The 15,819-nt window shown below is 42.9% G+C and overlaps 4 non-coding genes across 4 annotated transcripts; all 4 read left to right on the top strand.

Moving 5' to 3' along the window:
* TRNAL-CAG (transfer RNA leucine (anticodon CAG)) lies at positions 1 to 83 on the top strand. The gene has a single exon. It is a non-coding gene; the product is annotated as a tRNA-Leu (tRNA).
* Positions 84 to 613: 530 nt separating this feature from the next.
* Positions 614 to 686, top strand: TRNAF-GAA (transfer RNA phenylalanine (anticodon GAA)). The gene has a single exon. It is a non-coding gene; the product is annotated as a tRNA-Phe (tRNA).
* Positions 687 to 14,639: 13,953 nt separating this feature from the next.
* Positions 14,640 to 14,722, top strand: TRNAL-CAG (transfer RNA leucine (anticodon CAG)). The gene has a single exon. It is a non-coding gene; the product is annotated as a tRNA-Leu (tRNA).
* Positions 14,723 to 15,218: 496 nt separating this feature from the next.
* On the top strand, positions 15,219 to 15,291 carry TRNAF-GAA (transfer RNA phenylalanine (anticodon GAA)). Its single transcript has one exon. It is a non-coding gene; the product is annotated as a tRNA-Phe (tRNA).
* The last annotated feature ends 528 nt before the right edge of the window (positions 15,292 to 15,819 follow it).

Here is a 15,819-nt window from a genome sequence, read left to right as displayed (position 1 = left end):
GTCAGGATGGCCGAGCGGTCTAAGGCGCTGCGTTCAGGTCGCAGTCTCCTCTGGAGGCGTGGGTTCAAATCCCACTTCTGACATCAGTTCTTTTTCTGCCATGAACCTCATGGCAGAAAGGGTAATAAAGCTGAAGAACCTCTTCAGCTTTATTACCCTTTACTCTTTATTACATTATTACCCTGCAAGTAACACCTCCTTGTAAAAGACATAAACATGATCACTAAATAAAAATGCCCATATCTCAAGTACTGTATGGAGAATTGTAAAAAAGCTAAAAAGTAGTAAACTCAAGGGAACAGTGGGAATAAAATAAGTGCAAAAACTGGCCAGTTCTGACCTTGGGGCAGGTCCTCTTGAAGGCGTTTCTCTGTACAGTAAAATTTAGTATTTTAGTCTGTTCTAAATATAATAAAAACGTCTTGTAATAAATTGTTACTATCTATACCCCGACTTGTCCACTATTGTATCACTTTCAATATCCTACTATAACTTACTGTTTTTCCACTAGGACAATTAATCTTCAGAACTACTGATGATATTCAAATAATTGTCTTTTCTTAAACTCTTCTGAACCTCAGTTCACACCGTTGAATATTGTAGACCGCCATCAGCCGAAACAGCTCAGTTGGGAGAGCGTTAGACTGAAGATCTAAAGGTCCCTGGTTTGATCCCGGGTTTCGGCATAAGGATTGGTATTTTGTTAAAGAATATTTTTACGTGTTCTTTTGCATAGATATTTTTTCTAGGGCTCCACAATTCATACATTTTAAACACATAATATCATAACTAGTGTTGAGCGATACCGTCCGATACTTGAAAGTATCGGTATCGGATAGTATCGGCCGATACCCGAAAAATATCGGATATCGCCGATACCGATATCCGATACCAATACAAGTCAATGGGACATCAAGTATCGGAAGGTATTCTCATGGTTCCTAGGGTCTGAAGGAGAGTAAACTCTCCTTCAGGCCCTGGGATCCATAGGGATGTGTAAAATAAAGAATTAAAATAAAAAATATTGATATATTCACCTCTCCAGCGGCCCCTGGACATCACGCTGGTAACCGGCCGGCTTCTTTGTTTAAAATGAGCGCCTTCAGGACCTGCGAATGACGTCGCGGGTTCTGATTGGTCGCGTGCCGCCCATGTGACCGGCACGCGACCAATCAGAAGCCGCGACGTCATTCGCAGGTCCTTAATTCCGAGAATTAGGAGTTTTGTGAATGAGAATGACGTCACGGCTTCTGATTGGTCGTGTGCCGGTCACATGGGCGGCACGCGACCAATCAGAACCCGCGACGTCATTCGCAGGTCCTGAAGGCGCTCATTTTAAACAAAGAAGCCGGCCTGTTACCAGCGTGATGTCCAGGGGTCGCCGCAGAGGTGAGCATATCAATATTTTTTATTTTAATTCTTTATTTTACACATCCCTATTGATCCGATACCGATACCCGATACCACAAAAGTATCGGATCTCGGTATCGGAATTCCGATACCGCAAGTATCGGCCGATACCCGATACCTGCGGTATCGGAATGCTCAACACTAATCATAACCTTATAAATTGTAATCGCGGTTTAAAAGTCTGTAACATGTGTATGTGATACTGACATCAAGTGGCCAATATGACGACTGCAACGTTTAATTACTAATTGTTATTTACAAATCAAATCTAAACTAATAAAAAATCCTAACATGTATGTGATACTTTCTAATGAAAGGCTAAAATTCCTAATTTTACTTTTTCCTGATACAGGGATGTCTAGATTTGTTGTTTTTTTTAATTAGTATTTTGTGTTATAAGGAATAAACATCGCAGCAAAGAAAACAAAGAAAATATGGTTTAACCCCTTCATGACCGGGGGATTTTTCATTTTTCCGTGTTCGTTTTTCGCTCCCCTCCTTCCCAGAGCCATAACTTTTTTATTTTTCCGTCAATTTGGCCATGTGAGGGCTTATTTTTTGCTGGACGAGTTGTACTTTTGAACGACATCATTGGTTTTAGCATGTCGTGTACTAGAAAACGGGAAAAAAATTCCAAGTGCGGTGAAATTGCAAAAAAAAGTGCAATCCCACATTGGTTTTTTGTTTGGCTTTTTTGCTAGGTTCACTAAATGCTAAAAATGACCTGCCATTATGATTCTCCAGGTCAGTGCGAGTTCATAGACACCTAACATGACTAGGTTATTTTTTATCTAAGTGGTGAAAAAAATTCCAAACTTTGCTAAAAAAAAAAAAAAATTGCGCCATTTTCGGATACTTGTAGCGTCTCCATTTTTCATGATCTGGGGTCGGTTGAGGGCTTATTTTTTGCGAGCTGAGATGACGTTTTTAATGATAGCATTTCGGTGCAGATACTTTCTTTTGATCGCCCGTTATTGCATTTTAATGCAATGTCGCAGCGACCAAAAAAACGTAATTCTGGCGTTTCAAATTTTTTTCCCGCTACGCTGTTTAGCGATCAGGTTAATACTTTTTTTTAATTGATAGATCGGGCGATTCTGGGTGCGGCGATACCAAATATGCGTAGATTTGATATTTTTTTTATTGATTTATTTTGATTGGGGCGAAAGGGGGGTGATTTAAACTTTTATGTTTTTTTTTTTCACATTTTTTTAAACTTGTTTTTTTAACTTTTGCCATGCTTCAATTGCCTCCATGGGAGGCTCTGCTACATAGCAGCGATCTGCTGATCGCTGCTATGTAGCAGAAATGGAGGTGTGCTGTGAGCGCCGTCCACAGGGTGGCGCTCACAGCCACCGACGATCAGTAACCATAGAGGTCTCTGGGACCTCTATGGTTACAATATGCAAGCATCGCCGACCCCCGATCATGTGACGGGGGTCGGCGATGACGTCATTTCCGGCCGCCCGGCCGGAAGCAGTAGTTAAATGCCGCTGTCTGCATTTGACAGCGGCATTTAACTAGTTAATAGGTGCGGGCAGATCGCGATTCTGCCTGCGCCTATTACGGGCACATGTCAGCTGTTCAAAACAGCTGACATGTCCCGGCTTTGATGCGGGCTCACCGCGGAGCCCTGCATCAAAGCAGGGGAGCCGGCATCAGACGTAGTACGTCCGATGCCGGTAAGGGGTTAATTCCTTTACTAATTTGAATATCATAAAAATAAAGTATAAGGCTGTGTTTACATGATGTGTTCCCAAAGCATTTTATTGTTGCAAATTTTAAAAAATATAGAAAAACGCAGGAGTTTTACTGCATTTTCCTTTTTGTTTGGTGAAAGCATTGTGTGAGCAAGTTTTTAGCGTGAATTCAGTGGTGTACCAGTAATAGTGGTAAACTACGTGTCTGCTATCAGGCCTGTGAGTCGGGAGTCCACTGCCAGTGCCCAGCCCCCCTGCCCGGTATCACACTTTCAACTGTATCTGTATCATGGAGGAAGATACAGGTGAATGCAATGATGGAACAAGGATCCATTCTCTGATCTCTGATGTCTAAGGGCAGCAGGCGCTATAGAGACTGGAGCAGCGAGGGAACAAGTAAACCCCGGGCAGCAGGCTGGGAGAAGCCACCAAGGACCAGACAGTCTGACTATTCTGGATCGTGGCTCGGACCCTGCTAGTAAACCAGCCAAGTATGAGTTTTTTTGACAAGCTGAAAACTATTTGATGTTTCCAGAGTCTATTTTGAAAAGAAAAATTCAGGACATTTCAAATTTGCCCCAAGGACCCTCAGGAATTCTGCCAAAATGCCAACTTTGGGGACTGGTTTAGCTGCTCAGGATGTCTCTTGAGAGAAATAATATGTAACAAAAATATATCATCAGGCATTAGATCAATCAGATGAGCAATAAATGCTATTTAGTGTCAAATATATTTTCCTGCACAAAAAATTCAAGAAAACAAAAACCCTTATTAGGAAACGACATCACTATAATAGCCTGAAAAAGTAATTAATCCGAATACTTACCGTAAGGTCGGGTTCAGATGAGCGTATGAATATTCATCCTATTTTCACCCAGAAAACTCAATCATTCGGATCTGTATTCCATCCGTGTGTCTGTTTTATTACATTAATAATTACAGTTTAAAATTAAAATAATCAAATATAGTTTCTAGTGATACAGCAGTGACCCGTAAGGAGAAAGCTCGGGTACAGTTCTGGTACCGAATACAAAACCCAAAACTGATGAACCCGAAATGAAGGGTTAACACATTTACTAACAGCCATTTTGCAGTTTTTCACATAGTATCACTACTGGGGGGTTTTCCTATAGGCCCCTCACAGTCACTTCAAAACTGAATAGATCTGTAAAAAATAGGACTTGGAAATTTTCTTGAGAAGAAAATGAAATCTTGCTGCTAAATTTTGACGTCTCTAACATTCTAATAAAATAAAAGGAGGTTTGAGAAATTATGCTGACAAAAAGTACACATATGGGAAATGTTATTTATTAACTATTTTGTGTGGCGCAACAAGTTGGTTTAAAGTGAATCTGTCAGCAGGTTTGTGCACAGTAACCTACAGACACTGTCATGTTGGCGCAGTTATACTGATTACAATGATATCTGGGTGATGAAATCTGTCTTGTGGTTGTTGTTTATCTTTATTTGCAGCTTTCAGTTAATGAGATCCTCGTGCTCTGTGGCGGCCTGTGGCGGGGCCGTGGCGGGGCTGTGAGAGGTGTGTGGGTGGGGCTGTGGGAGGTGTGTGGGTGGGGCTGTGGGAGGTGTGTGGGTGGGGCTTTATGTGATTCTATGCTTACATTTGCATCTGTATGGGCTTATGACAGGTCAGTGATCCTGCAGTGACCTGCCCCCTATTTTACATACTGGATAGAATATTGTCTAGAAAAGAAAAAAGTAGATTCATCATGCAGGCGCTGGCGCTGTAGGATGGTACAATGGATAATATGCATGTATTTATTTATGATTTAGTCATATATTATTGTGGGGGGAAAAAAATTATCTTCATCAACATAGCGCTGGCGGCACTTGCGCTGTAACATGATTGCATGTATAATGTCCACTTATTTATTTTATTTGGTGATATAAATTTATTCAGAAAAAAAACTGTCAAAATGGTGCTGACAGTGCCTGCACAATAGCATCTATCGGATTGCCAACAAATGCTACAGCGCAGGAGCCGCCGGCGCCATTTTGCTAGAGGAAAACATTGTCTCCTCAAAGATGCTTTCTTGTCACTAAACTCAAAATTAGCTTAGCCTGTAAGGGATTCAAAATCAATATTAAAGTAATAATAGTTCTTGAAAAAAGAATGAAAATTTGCTGCAAACGTTTATCCCTTCTAACTTCTAAACAAAATAAAAAGAGGTTTACAAAAATGATGCAGAAATAGACATAGAAAGTAAAATAGAAATATGGGAAATTTTATTTATTGACTATTTTGACACAGCCCACGTAATATATAACACAGCCACGTAGTATATAACACAGCCCACGTAATATATAGCACAGCACATGCAGCATATAACACAGCCCACGCAGCATATAACACAGCACACGCAGCATATAACACAGCACATGCAGAATTTAGCACAGCACATGCAGTATATAACACAGCCCACGTAATATAAAACACAGCCCACGCAGTATATAACACAGCCCACCCCGTATATATCACAGCACACGTAATATAAAACACAGCCCACACAGTATATAACAAAGCCCACGCAGTATATAACACAGCACACGCAGTATAAAACACAGCCAATGCAATATATAACACAGCCCACATAAAATATAGCACAGCCCACGCAGTATATAACACAGGGCACGCAGTATATAACATAGCCACATGGTATATAACACAGCCCATGTAATATATAGCACAGCACACGCAGCATATAACACAGCCCACGCAGTATATAACACAGGGCACGCAGTATATAACACAGCCACATAGTATATAACACAGCCCATGCAGTATATAACACAGCCCACATAATATAAAACACAGCCCACACAGTATATAACACAGCCCACACAGTATATAACACAGCACATGCAGCATATAGCACAGCCCATGCAGTATAAAGCACAGTTCACGCAATATATAACACAGCCCAAGTAAAATATAGCACAGACCACGCAGTATATAACACAGCCCAAGTAAAATATAGCACAGCCCACGCAGTATATAACACAGCCACGCAGTAAATAACACAGGGCACGCATTATATAACACAGCCACGCAGTATATAACACAGCCCACGCAGTATATAGCAGAGCCCATGCAGTATAAAACACAGGCCACACATTACATAACACAGGTCACGTAGTATATAACACAGGCCACGCAGTATATAACAGTGGCCACGCAGTATATAACAGTGGCCACGTAGTATATAACAGTGGCCACGCAGTATGTAACAAAGCCAATGCAGTATATAACACTGCCCACATAGTATATAACACTGCCCACATAGTATATAGCAGCCACGCAATATATAACACAGTCCGCATAAATTATAGCACAGCCCACACAGTATATAACACAGCCCACGCAGTAAATAGCAGCCAGGCAGTGTATAACACAGCCCACGTAGTATATAGCAAAAATAATTAAAATAAAAAATAGTTATATACTCACCCTCCGGCGTTCAGCGAAGCTGTCCGGATGCGCGTGTGGCTGCCGCCAGCTTCCGTTACCAGAGATGAATTGCGAAATTACCCTGATGACTTAGCGGTCTCGTGAGGTTTACAAAAATGATGCAGAAATAGACATAGAAAGTAAGATAGATATATGGGAAATGTTATTTATTGACTATTTTGACACAGCCCACGTAATATATAACACAGCCACGTAGTATATAACACAGCCCACGTAATATATAGCACAGCACATGCAGCATATAACACAGCCCACGCAGTATATAACACAGCACATGCAGCATATAACACAGCACATGTGAAATTTAGCACAGCACATGCAGTATATAACACAGCCCACGTAATATAAAACACAGCCCACGCATTATATAACACAGCCCACGCCGTATATATCACAGCACACGTAATATAAAACACAGCCCACACAGTATATAACACAGCCCACGCAGTATATAATACAGCACACGCATCATATAGCACAGTCCACGCAGTATAAAACACAGCCAACGCAATATATAACACAGCCCACATAAAATATAGCACAGCCCACACAGTATATAACACAAGACACGCAGTATATAACAAAGCCACATAGTATATAACACAGCCCATGTAATATATAGCACAGCACACGCAGCATATAACACAGCCTACGCAGTATATAACACAGCACATGCAGCATATAACACAGCACATGCAGCATTTAGCACAGCCCATGCAGTATATAACACAGCCCACGTAATATAAAACACAGCCCACGCAGTATATAACACAGCCCACACAGTATATAACACAGCACACACAGCATGTAGCACAGCCCACGCAGTATAAAACACAGCCCACACAATATATAACACAGCCCAAGTAAAATATAGCACAGCCCACGCAGTATATAACACAGCCACGCATTAAATAACACAGGGCAAGCAGTATATAACACAGCCACGCAGTATATAACACAGCCCACGCAGTATATAGCACAGCCCACGCAGTATATAGCACAAGCCACGCAGTATGTAACACAGGCCACGCAGTTTATAGCACAGCCCACGCAGTATATAACACAGGCCACACAGTACATAACACAGGTCACGCAGTATATAACACAGGCCACGCAGTATATAACAGTGGCCACTCAGTATATAACAGTGGCCATGAAGTATATAACAGTGGCCACTGTTATAAACAGGTAATTCAGAACCACAATGGACATTGAAGTTCAGAGCACACAAAATGACATGACAAATACCAAAAACAAAGGACGAGCTCTGAGACGTGGGAACTCTGCTGACCGCAATCCCTAATCCTATCACACCACACTAGAGGTAGCCGTGGATTGCGCCTAACGCTCCCTATGCAACTCGGCACAGTCTGAGAAACTAACTAGCCCTGAAGATAGAAAAATAAGCCTACCTTGCCTCAGAGAAATTCCCCAAAGGAAAAGGCAGCCCCCCACATATAATGACTGTGAGTAAAGATGAAAATACAAACACAAAGATGAAATAGAGTTAGCAAAGTGAGGCCCGACTTACTGAATAGACCGAGGATAGGAAAGATCACTTTGCGGTCAACACAAAAACCTACAAACAACCACGCAGAGGGGCAAAAAGACCCTCCGCACCAACTAACGGTACGGAGGTGCTCCCTCTGCGTCTCAGAGCTTCCAGCAAGCAAGAAAAACCAATATAGCAAGCTGGACAGAAAAAATAGCAAACAAAAATAACACAAGCAAAACTTAGCTTATGCAGGATAGACAGGCCACAGGAACGATCCAGGAGGAAGCAAGACCAATACTAGAACATTGACTGGAGGCCAGGATCAAAGCACCAGGTGGAGTTAAATAGAGCAGCACCTAACGACTTAACCTCATCACCTGAGGAAGGAAACTCAGAAGCCGCAGTACCACTCTCATCCACCAAAGGAAGCTCATAGACAGAACCAGCCGAAGTACCACTCTCGACCACAGGAGGGAGCTTGGCCACAGAATTCACAACAGTACCCCCCCCTTGAGGAGGGGTCACCGAACCCTCACCAGAGCCCCCAGGCCGACCAGGATGAGCCACATGAAAGGCACGAACCAGATCGGCAGCATGGACATCAGAGGCAAAGACCCAGGAATTATCTTCCTGACCATAACCTTTCCACTTAACCAGATACTGGAGTTTTCGTCTCGAAACACGAGAATCCAAAATCTTCTCCACTATATACTCCAACTCCCCTTCAACCAAAACCGGAGCAGGAGGATCAATAGATGAAACCACAGGTGCCACGTATCTCCGCAACAATGACCTATGGAACACGTTATGGATGGAAAAAGAAGCTGGAAGAGTCAAACGAAAAGACACAGGATTAAGAACCTCAGAAATCCTATATGGACCAATGAAACGAGGCTTAAATTTAGGAGAGGAAACCTTCATAGGAATATAACGAGATGACAACCAAACCAAATCCCCAACACGAAGTCGGGGACCCACACAGCGCCTGCGGTTAGCGAAACGTTGAGCCTTCTCCTGGGACAAAGTCAGATTGTCCACTACATGAGTCCAAATCTGCTGCAACCTATCAACCACAGTATCCACACCAGGACAGTCCGAAGACTCAACCTGCCCTGAAGAGAAACGAGGGTGGAACCCAGAATTGCAGAAAAACGGCGAAACCAAAGTAGCCGAGCTGGCCCGATTATTAAGGGCGAACTCAGCCAACGGCAAAAAGGACACCCAATCATCCTGATCAGCAGAAACAAAACATCTCAGATATGTTTCCAAGGTCTGATTGGTTCGTTCAGCCTGGCCATTTGTCTGAGGATGGAAAGCCGAGGAAAAAGACAAATCAATGCACATCCTAGCACAAAAGGCTCGCCAAAACCTCAAAACAAACTGGGAACCTCTGTCAGAAACGATGTTCTCTGGAATGCCATGTAAACGAACCACATGCTGGAAAAACAACGGCACCAAATCAGAGGAGGAAGGCAATTTAGACAAGGGTACCAAATGGACCATCTTAGAGAAGCGATCACAAACCACCCAAATGACCGACATTCTTTGAGAGACGGGGAGATCCGAAATAAAATCCATAGAGATATGTGTCCAAGGCCTCTTCGGGACCGGCAAGGGCAAAAGCAACCCACTGGCACGAGAACAGCAGGGCTTAGCCCGAGCACAAATCCCACAGGACTGCGCAAAAGAATGCACATCCCGCGACAGAGACGGCCACCAAAAGGATCTAGCCACCAAATCTCTGGTACCAAAGATTCCAGGATGACCAGCCAACACCGAACAATGAACCTCAGAGATAACTTTATTCGTCCACCTATCAGGGACAAACAGTTTCTCCGCTGGGCAACAGTCAGGTCTATTAGCCTGAAATTTTTGCAGCACCCGCCGCAAATCAGGGGAGATGGCAGACAAAATTACCCCCTCTTTGAGAATACCCGCCGGTTCAGGCAAACCTGGAGAATCGGGCACAAAACTCCTAGACAGGGCATCCGCCTTCACATTTTTAGAGCCCGGAAAGTACGAAACCACAAAGTCAAAACGGGAGAAAAACAGCGACCAACGAGCCTGTCTAGGATTCAACCGTTTGGCAGACTCGAGATAAGTCAAGTTTTTGTGATCAGTCAAGACCACCACGCGATGCTTAGCTCCTTCAAGCCAATGACGCCACTCCTCGAATGCCCACTTCATGGCTAGCAACTCTCGATTGCCAACATCATAATTTCGCTCAGGAGGCGAAAATTTCCTGGAAAAGAAGGCGCATGGTTTCATCACCGAGCAATCAGAACTTCTCTGCGACAAAACAGCCCCTGCTCCAATTTCGGAAGCATCAACCTCGACCTGGAACGGAAGCGAAACATCTGGTTGGCACAACACAGGGGCAGAAGAAAAACGACGCTTCAACTCCTGAAAAGCTTCCACAGCAGCAGAAGACCAATTGACCACATCAGCACCCTTCTTGGTTAAATCAGTCAACGGTTTAGCAATACTAGAAAAATTAGCGATGAAGCGACGATAAAAATTAGCAAAGCCCAGGAACTTCTGCAGACTCTTCAGAGATGTTGGCTGAGTCCAATCATAAATGGCCTGAACTTTAACAGGGTCCATCTCGATAGTAGAAGGAGAAAAAATGAACCCCAAAAATGAAATCTTCTGAACGCCAAAGAGACACTTTGACCCCTTCACAAACAAAGAATTAGCACGCAGGACCTGGAACACCATTCTGACCTGCTTCACATGAGACTCCCAATCATCCGAGAAGACCAAAATATCATCCAAGTATACAATCAGGAATTTATCCAGGTACTCTCGGAAGATGTCATGCATTAAGGACTGAAACACTGATGGAGCATTAGAAAGTCCGAATGGCATAACCAGGTACTCAAAATGGCCTTCGGGCGTATTAAATGCTGTTTTCCATTCATCGCCCCGTTTAATACGCACAAGATTATACGCACCACGAAGATCTATCTTGGTGAACCAACTAGCCCCCTTAATCCGAGCAAACAAATCAGACAGCAGCGGCAAGGGGTACTGAAATTTGACCGTGATTTTATTTAGAAGGCGGTAATCAATACAAGGTCTCAGCGAACCATCCTTCTTGGCCACAAAAAAGAACCCCGCTCCCAATGGCGACGATGACGGGCGAATATGACCCTTCTCCAAAGACTCCTTCACGTAACTCCGCATAGCGGCATGCTCAGGTACAGATAAATTAAACAGTCGACCCTTAGGAAACTTACTACCAGGAATCAAATCGATAGCACAATCACAATCCCTATGCGGAGGTAGGGCATTGGACTTGGGCTCATCGAATACATCCCGGTAATCAGACAAGAACTCTGGGACCTCAGAAGGGGTGGATGATGAAATAGACAGAAATGGAACATCACCATGTACCCCCTGACAGCCCCAGCTGGACACAGACATTGATTTCCAATCTAATACTGGGTTATGGACTTGTAGCCATGGCAACCCCAACACGACCACATCATGCAGATTATGCAACACCAGAAAGTGAATATCCTCCTGGTGCGCAGGAGCCATGCACATGGTCAGCTGGGTCCAATACTGAGGCTTATTCTTGGCCAAAGGCGTAGCATCAATTCCTCTCAATGGAATAGGACACTGCAAGGGCTCCAAGACAAACCCACAGCGCCTAGCAAACTCCAAGTCCATCAAATTCAGAGCAGCGCCTGAATCCACAAATGCCATGACAGAATAGGAAGACAAAGAGCAGATCAAAGTAACGGACAAAAGAAATTTCGACTGTACTGTACCAATGGTGGTAGACCTAGCGATCCGCTTAGTGCGCTTAGGACAATCGGAGATAGCATGAGTGGAATCACCACAGTAGAAACACAGCCCATTCTGACATCTGTGTTCTTGCCTTTCAGCTCTGGTCAAAGTCCTATCGCACTGCATAGGCTCAGGTTTATGCTCAGATAATACCGCCAAATGGTGCACAGATTTACGCTCGCGCAAGCGTCGACCGATCTGAATGGCCAAAGACATAGACTCATTCAGACCAGCAGGCATAGGAAATCCCACCATGACATCCTTAAGGGCTTCAGAGAGACCCTTTCTGAAAATAGCTGCCAGCGCACATTCATTCCATTGAGTGAGCACGGACCACTTTCTAAACTTCTGACAATAAATCTCTATCTCATCCTGACCCTGACACAGAGCCAGCAAATTTTTCTCTGCCTGATCCACTGAATTAGGTTCGTCGTACAGCAATCCGAGCGCCAGAAAAAACGCATCAATATCACATAATGCAGGATCTCCTGGCGCAAGGGAAAATGCCCAGTCTTGAGGGTCGCCACGTAATAAAGAAATAATGATCTTAACTTGTTGAACTGGGTCACCAGAGGAGCGGGGTTTCAAAGCCAGAAATAGTTTACAATTATTTTTAAAATTCAAAAACTTAGCTCTATCTCCAGAAAATAACTCAGGAATAGGAATTTTAGGTTCTAACATAGGATTCTGAACCACTAAATCTTGAATATTCTGTACATTTATAGCGAGATTATCCATCAAAGAGAACAGACCTTGAATGTCCATGTCCACACCTGTGTTCTGAACCACCCTGATGTAAAGGGGAAAAGAAAGACAGAACACAGTGCAAAGAAAAAAAAATGGTCTCAGAACTTCTCTTTTCCCTCTATTGAGAAGCATTAGTACTTTGGGCCTCCAGTACTGTTATGAACAGGTAATTCAGAACCACAATGGACATTGAAGTTCAGAGCACACAAAGTGACCTGACAAATACCAAAAACAAAGGACGAGCTCTGAGACGTGGGAACTCTGCTGACCACAATCCCTAATCCTATCACACCACACTAGAGGTAGCCGTGGATTGCGCCTAACGCTCCCTATGCAACTCGGCACAGCCTGAGAAACTAACTAGCCCTGAAGATAGAAAAATAAGCCTACCTTGCCTCAGAGAAATTCCCCAAAGGAAAAGGCAGCCCCCCACATATAATGACTGTGAGTAAAGATGAAAATACAAACACAGAGATGAAATAGAGTTAGCAAAGTGAGGCTCGACTTACTGAATAGACCGAGGATAGGAAAGATCACTTTGCGGTCAACACAAAAACCTACAAACAACCACGCAGAGGGGCAAAAAGACCCTCCGCACCGACTAACGGTACGGAGGTGCTCCCTCTGCGTCTCAGAGCTTCCAGCAAGCAAGAAAACCAATATAGCAGGCCAGGATCAAAGCACCAGGTGGAGTTAAATAGAGCAGCACCTAACGACTTAACCTCATCACCTGAGGAAGGAAACTCAGAAGCCGCAGTACCACTCTCATCCACCAAAGGAAGCTCATAGACAGAACCAGCCGAAGTACCACTCTCGACCACAGGAGGGAGCTTGGCCACAGAATTCACAACAGGCCACGCAGTATGTAACACAGCCAACGCAGTATATAACACTGCCCACATAGTATATAACACTGCCCACATAGTATATAGCAGGCACGCAATATATAACACAGCCCACATAATATATAGCACAGCCCACACAGTATATAACACAGCCCATGCAGTAAATAGCAGCCAGGCAGTGTATAACACAGCCCACGTAGTATATAGCAAAAATAATTTAAAAAAAAATAGTTATATACTCACCCTCCGGCGTTCAGCGAAGCTGTCCCGATGCGCATGTGGCTGCCGCCAGCTTCCGTTACCAGAGATGAATTGCGAAATTACCCTGATGACTTAGCGGTCTTGTGAGACCGCTAAGTCTTCTGGGTAATTTTGCAATGCATCTCTGGGAACGGAAGCTGGCGGCTGCCGCATGCGCATCGGCGGTTGACTGAAGGTGAGAACAGCAGGTTTGTTTTTTTTAATTATTTTTAACATTAGAATTTTTACTATTGATGCTGCATAGACAGCATCAATAGTAAAAAGTTGGTCACACAGGGTTAATAGCAGCGTTAACGGAGTGCGTTATGCGGACCGTTAACGTTGCCATTAAACCTGTGTGAGCACTGACTGGAGGGGGGTATAGAGCGGGCGCCGGGCACTGACTGGACGGAAGTAGGGAGGGACTAATTCTCGGCCGGGCTGCGGCTGCGACCAATCAGCGACGCGGGATTTCCGTGACAGACAGACAGACGGAAGTACCCATTAGACGATTATATAGATAGATTTTGTGTGATGTGACTATCTAGCTTAAGGATAAAAACAGTTAAGTGTTAAAATGTCTAATTTTAGACACAAAACTATAGATATTTTCAGAAAAAGGCTAAAAACATGTTGACCTAAATTTACTGCTAACGTAAAGGACAATATGTCAGAAACAGACACTTGCAAAATGATTGTGATATGTTGAAACATTGCAGAGTTATTAACGCATAAAGTGACACTTGTCACATTGGAAAAATTGGGCTTGGTCATTAAGCTCAAACGTGTCTCTGTCACTAAAGGGTTAATGATCAATAATAAAAATAAATTATGATACATTGTTATACACCCAAAGCAATGATCATCTTTCTACCATCTGGTTCACAAACAGTTAATAATAAAGAGAAATCAGCAAAGTCAGGATGGCCGAGCGGTCTAAGGCGCTGCGTTCAGGTCGCAGTCTCCTCTGGAGGCGTGGGTTCGAATCCCACTTCTGACATCAGTTCTTTTATGCCATGAGGTTCTTCAGCTTTATTACCCTTTACTCTTTATTACATTATTACCCTGCAAGTAACGGCTCCTTGTAAAAGACATAAACATGATCACTAAATAAAAATGCCCGTATCTCAGGAACTGTATGGAGAATTGTAAAAAAACTAAAAAGTGGTAAACTCAAGGGATCAGTGGGAATAAAATAAGTGCAAAAACTGGCCAGTTCTGACCTTGGGACAGGTCCTCTTGAAGGTGTTTCTCTGTACAGTAAAATTTAGTATTTTAGTCTGTTCTAAATATAATAAAAAGGTCTTGTAATAAATTGTGACTATCTATACCCCGACTTGTCCACTATTGTATCACTTTCAATATGCTACTATAACTTACTGTTTTTCCACCAGGATGATAAATCTTCAGAACTACTGATGATATAAAAATAATTGTCTTTTCTGAAACTCTTCTGAACCTCAATTAACACCGTTGAATATTGTAGACCTCCATCAGCCGAAATAGCTCAGTTGGGAGAGCGTTAGACTGAAGATCTAAAGGTCCCTGGTTCGATCCCGGGTTTCGGCAAAAGGATTTGCATTTTGTTAAAGAATATTTTTAAATTTTCTTTTGCATAGATATTTTTTCTAGGGCTCCACAATTCATACATTTTAAACACATAATATCATAACCTTAAAAATTGTAATCGCGGTTTAAAAGTCTGTAACATGTGTATCTGATACTGACATCTAGTGGCCAATATGACGACTGCAACGTTTCATTACTAATTGTTATTTACAAATCAAATCTAAACTAATAAAAAATCCTAACATGTATATGATACTTTCTAATGAAAGGCTAAAATTCCTAATTTTACTTTTTCCTGATACAGGGATCTCTAGATTTGTTGTTTTTTTATTAGTATTTTGTGTTATAAGGAATAAACATTGCAGCAAAGAAAATAAAGAAAATATGGTTTAACCCCTTAATGACAGAGCCAATTTGGTACTTAATGACCAGGCCAATTTTTGCAATTCTGACCACTGTCAATTTATGAGGTTATAACTCTGGAACGCTTCAACGGATCCCGCTGATTCTGAGATTGTTTTTTCGTGA

Source organism: Ranitomeya imitator, chromosome 10 (genome assembly GCF_032444005.1).
Source record: "Ranitomeya imitator isolate aRanImi1 chromosome 10, aRanImi1.pri, whole genome shotgun sequence".
Classification (NCBI taxonomy): domain Eukaryota; kingdom Metazoa; phylum Chordata; class Amphibia; order Anura; family Dendrobatidae; genus Ranitomeya; species Ranitomeya imitator.
This window is presented reverse-complemented; position numbering and strand designations above follow the sequence as displayed.